The 6,378-nt window shown below is 36.1% G+C and overlaps 2 long non-coding RNA genes across 4 annotated transcripts; one reads left to right on the top strand and one right to left on the bottom strand.

Moving 5' to 3' along the window:
- On the bottom strand, positions 1-1,766 carry LOC127068585 (uncharacterized). Of its 2 annotated transcripts, none has more exons than XR_007782989.1 (3): positions 1,379-1,766; positions 883-1,229; positions 1-133 (listed from the first exon to the last, which is right to left on the bottom strand). It is a non-coding gene; the product is annotated as an uncharacterized LOC127068585 (long non-coding RNA). The 2 variants fall into 2 exon arrangements; XR_007782990.1 differs by lacking the exon at positions 1-133 and adding an exon at positions 688-733.
- An 843-nt stretch (positions 1,767-2,609) lies between these two features.
- LOC127068584 (uncharacterized) lies at positions 2,610-4,624 on the top strand. 2 transcript variants are annotated; one of them, XR_007782988.1, is made up of 3 exons: positions 2,610-2,837; positions 2,976-3,135; positions 3,216-4,624. It is a non-coding gene; the product is annotated as an uncharacterized LOC127068584 (long non-coding RNA). The 2 variants fall into 2 exon arrangements; XR_007782987.1 differs by having other exon boundaries at positions 2,905-3,135.
- The last annotated feature ends 1,754 nt before the right edge of the window (positions 4,625-6,378 follow it).

Raw genomic sequence — 6,378 nt, 5'->3', positions numbered from 1 at the left:
ACGGCGTTGTTTCGACCATTTGTGACGTCACGGACCTGTGACAGAAATTACGGCTTTGTTTCTATCATCTGTGACGTCACGGACCTGTGACAGAAATTACGGCGTTGTTTCTATCATCTGTGACGTCACGGACCTGTGACAGAAGTTACGGCGTTCTTTCTATCACCTGTGACGTCACAGATCTATTAGAGACGTTACGGCGTTGTTTTTCTATCATCTGTGACGTCACGGACCTGTGACAGAAATTACGGCGTTGTTTCTATCATCTGTGACGTCACCGATCTATTAGAGACGTTACGGCGTTGTTTTTCCATCATCTGTGACGTCACGGACCTGTGACAGAAATTACGGCGTTGTTTCTATCATCTGTGACGTCACCGATCTATTAGAGACGTTACGGCGTTGTTTTTCTATCATCTGTGACGTCACGGACCTGTGACAGAAGTTACGGCGTTGTTTCTATCATCTGTGACGTCACGGACCTGTGACAGAAATTACGGCGTTGTTTCTATCATCTGTGACGTCACCGATCTATTAGAGACGTTACGGCGTTGTTTTTCTATCATCTGTGACGTCACGGACCTGTGACAGAAGTTACGGCGTTGTTTCTATCATCTGTGACGTCACAGATCTATTAGAGACGTTACGGCGTTGTTTTTCTATCATCTGTGACGTCACGGACCTGTGACAGAAATTACGGCGTTGTTTTTCTATCATCTGTGACGTCACGGACCTGTGACAGAAATTACGGCGTTGTTTCTATCATTTGTGACGTCACCGATCTATTAGAGACGTTACGGCGTTGTTTTTCTATCATCTGTGACGTCACGGACCTGTGACAGAAGTTACGGCGTTGTTTCTATCATCTGTGACGTCACGTACCTGTGACAGAAATTACGGCGTTGTTTCGACCATCTGTGACGTCACGGACCTGTGACAGAAATTACGGCGTTGTTTCTATCATCTGTGACGTCACGGACCTGTGACAGGAGTTACGGCGTTGTTTTTCTATCATCTGTGACGTCACAGATCTCTGAGAGACGTTACGGCCTTGTTTCTATCATCTGTGACGTCACGGACCTGTGACAGAAGTTACGGCGTTGTTTCTATCATCTGTGACGTCACGGACCTGTGACAGAAATTACGGCGTTGTTTCTATCATCTGTGACGTCACAGATCTATTAGAGACGTTACGGCGTTGTTTTTCTGTCATCTGTGACGTCACGGACCTGTGACAGAAATTACGGCTTTGTTTCTATCATCTGTGACGTCACCGATCTATTAGAGACGTTACGGCGTTGTTTTTCTATCATCTGTGACGTCACGGACCTGTGACAGAAGTTACGGCGTTGTTTCTATCATCTGTGACGTCACGGACCTGTGACAGAAATTACGGCGTTGTTTCGACCATCTGTGACGTCACGGACCTGTGACAGAAATTACGGCGTTGTTTCTATCATCTGTGACGTCACAGATCTATTAGAGACGTTACGGCGTTGTTTTTCTGTCATCTGTGACGTCACGGACCTGTGACAGAAATTACGGCGTTGTTTCGACCATCTGTGACGTCACGGACCTGTGACAGAAATTACGGCTTTGTTTCTATCATCTGTGACGTCACGGACCTGTGACAGAAATTACGGCGTTGTTTCTATCATCTGTGACGTCACGGACCTGTGACAGAAGTTACGGCGTTGTTTATATCATCTGTGACGTCACAGATCTATTAGAGACGTTACGGCGTTGTTTTTCTGTCATCTGTGACGTCACGGACCTGTTACAGAAGTTACGGCCTTGTTTCGATCATCTGTGACGTCACGGACCTGTGACAGGAGTTACGGCGTTGTTTTTCTATCATCTGTGACGTCACAGATCTCTGAGAGACGTTACAGCGTTGTTTCGATCATCTATGACGTCACGGACCTGTGACAGAAGTTACGGCCTTGTTTCGATCATCTGTGACGTCACGGACCTGTGACAGACTTTACGGCGTTGTTTCCATCATCTGTGACCTCACGGACCTGTGACAGACGTTACGGCGTTGTTAAGGACGTTACGGCGTTGTTTCCATCATCCGTGACGTCACGGACCTGTGACAGACGTTACGGTGTTCTTATGGACGTCAGGGACTTCAGACGGACATTACGGCGTTGTTACGGTCGTCACGGACGTGTGACAGACGTTACGGCGTTATTTCGATCATCTGTGATGTCACGGAGCTGTGACAGACGTTACGGCGATGTTACGGACGTTACGGATGTTCGACAGACGTTTCGGATGTGCGAGTGAGGTTACGGCACTCTTACGGACGTAAGACAGACGTTATGGATGTTCGAGTGATGTTACGGCACTTTTACGGACGTTAGGTAGTTACGGCGATATTACGGACGTTATGGAAGTTCGAGTGAGGTTAGAGCACTCTTACGGACGTTACAGCGGTTTACTGAAACTATAGCACCTAGAAGAACGGGACCGGACTCATGGGTGAGCTCTCGTTGCGCCCTCTAGGCGGATCTTTTTTTTGTCCAGATCGGACCAATCATGTACGAGTGAAGTCTACAAACGATCTATATATAGTTTGGAAAGTCTTCAGTCAACGCCATCTATGAGTCAATGGAAAATCTTTCCAATCAACTACTTGTACGCTAATGGCGTAATGTATAATTGGAATTGAATTATTTCTGGATTTGCAAAGAAAAACAGCAAGACTTGCCGCAGCCAAAAGTATATCAACCGCTTTTATAGCTTCGCAAAAGAAAGAATCATCATCCTGGACAATCAAGAACCAATGGATCAGATTTTCTTTCACCAAAACATTTTTGTATGCATTGAAAAAGGTCAGTTTTTATTTCACGTTGCATGACACACATAGCTATAACTTTTATTAATTTCTTTTTATTGTAGAAGTAAAAGTTACTTCTATGAAAGAATTACGAAACTTCTTAATTTCTGTTATCGTATTTTGTTGGAGATAGTTCTTGATCGATAAAAAAAGAGGCTATACGCGAAGCGTGTGACGTACAGTATGAAGAAAAGAATTGTGAAGCTGTGACAGATGAATGTCCAAAAAATAATCTTTTATAGGACCAAATCTTTATGTAATAATTGGAGCATTTAAACCCGCAAAAATTGTCGGTATGTTTCCATCGTATATATTTCCATTTTAAACTATGCATTAACTTTCAAAAACCAGAAATAGCTACGTTACTTATTAGGTATTCCCAGAGGTTTGAAAAAACTTGTTTCCTCAAAAATGAAGAGTCTACGGTACACAGAACTTATATATTATATTATATAGAAATCCTTGGAATGCGCCACTTCTTAGTCTATTAAAAGTCTTTACAATCAATTACTTACCATACATGGCAGTAGTGTAATATAAATTTGAATGGAATTATTTCAGGACTTAGAAAGGTATCATAATCGAATATATTTGTAATCGTCTTTAATATGAATGGGTTTTTGATATAATTGTACTTTGGACGGCTCATGCTTCCTTATCTAGTGCCTCTTTGTCAAGAGCTAACAAAGTTTCATTTCAATTTAATCTGGATATCGTTCTTTGTTTTATTTCAATAATCGATTCGTTTACCCTTTCTCTTTCTCTCTCTCTCTCTATATATATATAATATATAATACATAACAGAAATGAGTAACTAAGGGTTTACAAAAAAACATTATCATATACGTATTCATATACGCCTCAATGCAATTACGACTTACATCTTGCATCGAAAGATGACAATAGTCGACTATAATTAGTGAATTTCTTAATCAGTGGTATTACATCTTACGTTGATACATTTGTGAAGAGTTTTGTTATCTACGGCCAGTTGAAAGGCATTTTAACTATTAACCGAAGTATTGAAATCTTTTATCAAAAGTCTTAACGTTAACGACAAACGAATAAAAGATTGTATTACAGTTTAATTCGATATCTTCCATTGTATCTTCCAATATAATAATGTAAAGTTTATTAACGAGAAGTAGAATCATATATCTAATTAAAAATAAACAAATAATAGATTTCGTTCCATTACACAAATGTATATACATACATTTATGCGTACACATTAAAAGTATTGCTAATAAAAAATCAATGGAATTATAGAAAACATTTCATTGTAAATTGATGCCGACAATAACAAATACCCTTCAATAATGTGTAATTTTTTCTTTTTCTATTAAGTATTAATTTCTTTGTTAATCAATTTAAACATTTTTAGTTCATAATGAATTCTATCAATAACAATATCAGATATTTAATTTTGGCTCATTGCAGAAGAAAGGTTGCTCATTACTGTCTACACAATATAATAAACCTCAAGCAATACCCAAGGAAAGACTACTATATACTTTGTGTATGTGTGTGTGGGTGTGTATATTATGTATCTAGTTACGTACATATGTACATATACACATATGTATCTATTTACAAATGTATGTTTGTATGGGATCTTCCAACATTCCACCTCGGTGGTTGCCGAAAGACTGATCTCATACGATATTCGACAGAAAGTAAATAACATAAGTTGTATTTAGATATTTCAGCTTATATAGAAACATATAAACATTGTAATAAGATTTGCTTTGTATACGTCAGCTAGTAAATGGTATAAACATTCTCTTTTTCTTTCAGTGTAATAATATTATATATATATATATATATTAAAATTTTTATAATTTAATTAGTTAATTAATCAAAATCAAAAAATAAAAGAAAGCAACAGGAATACAAAAATACGAGACCTCATCGAAAACTCCGTTTGTTAGGACAGACGTCCTTCCTCGTAAACAATGAACTTTCATCTCTCTCTCTCTCTCTCTCTTCCTCGCTCTATTTTGCTATTTTTTTCTTAATTTTTCTGTATGCACGTGTACGCGTATGTACGTAATACGTATATGCCTTTCAACAAATGTAATATCGTTTGGTATCGATATATTTTATATATAGAAAGATCGTCGACGATCGAACGTGATGCGTGTACCTGATCGTGACACCCTTATTTCAATATTGTAAATTTAATTTGTCAACGAGGTATAAATTCTATATTCATTTAAATACACATACCTTGATATGTGTATGAATAATGCATATTAATCATAATACGCATTAAATGACACGTTTAAATGAAATCCCACATTAAAATTTACATTGTACTAGATACATATACTACATAAGAACAAGAAAGCAAAATTGAATATACCAAGATACTTTATTCTTCTTCTTCTTCTTCTTCTGCATATTATTGTTGTTGTTATTATTGTTATTATTATCCTTATTGTATTTAGAAATCTATCATAATTGAAGATATTGGGAAATAAAGATGAGATTTCTTTCTTATTCTTCTTAACAGTTTTTTTTTTTCTTTTTCTTTTCTTTTATATGAATAATAAGAAATATAAGGTATCATAATCAGATACATATGTAATCTTCTTTAATTTGAATGGGTTTTTGATATAATTGTACTTTGGACGCCTAATGCTTCCTTATCGAATGCCTTTTTGTCAAGAGCTAACAAAGTTTCTTTTCAATTTAATCTCGATATCGTTCTTTGTTTTATTCAAATTCTCGATTCGTTTACCCTTTCTTTCTCTCTCTCTCTCTCTCTCTCTTTCTCTCTCTGTATATATATATACATATTATATATAATATATATATATATCTGTATATATCTCAATCTGTATCAGAAATAAACTCAGGGTTTATAAAAAAACATTATCATATACGTATTCATCTGCGTATCAATGCAAATACGACTTACATCTTGCATCGAAAAATGACAATAGTCGACTATAATTAGTGAATTTCTTAATCAGTGGTATTACATCCTACGTTGATACATTTGTGAAGAGCTTTGTTATCTACGGCCAGTTGAAAGGCACTTTAACTATTAACCGAGGTATTGAAATCTTTTATCAAAAGTCTTAACGTTAACGACAAACGAATAAAAGATTGTATTAGAGTTTAATTCGATATCTTCCATTGTATCTTCCAATATAATAATGTAAAGTTTATTAACGAGAAGTAGAATCATATATCTAATTAAAAATAAACAACTAATAGATTTCGTTCCATTACAAAGATATATATACATACATTTATGCGTACACATTAAAAGTATTGCTAATAAAAAATCAATAGGATTATAGAAAACATTTCATTGTAATTTGATGCCGAAAATAACAAATACCCTTCAATAATGTGTAATTTTTTCTTTTTCTATCAAGTATTAATTTCTATTTAATCAATTTAAACATGTTTAGTTCATAATGAATTCTATCAATAACAATATCAGATATTTAAGTTTGGCTCATTGCAGAAGAAAGGTTGCTCGTTACTGTCTACACAATATAATAAATCTCAAGCAATACCCA

This window comes from Vespula vulgaris, chromosome 13, assembly GCF_905475345.1.
Source record: "Vespula vulgaris chromosome 13, iyVesVulg1.1, whole genome shotgun sequence".
Lineage (NCBI taxonomy): Eukaryota > Metazoa > Arthropoda > Insecta > Hymenoptera > Vespidae > Vespula > Vespula vulgaris.
The sequence above is the reverse complement of the archived record's forward strand: the minus strand, read 5'-3'. Positions and strand labels throughout refer to the sequence as shown.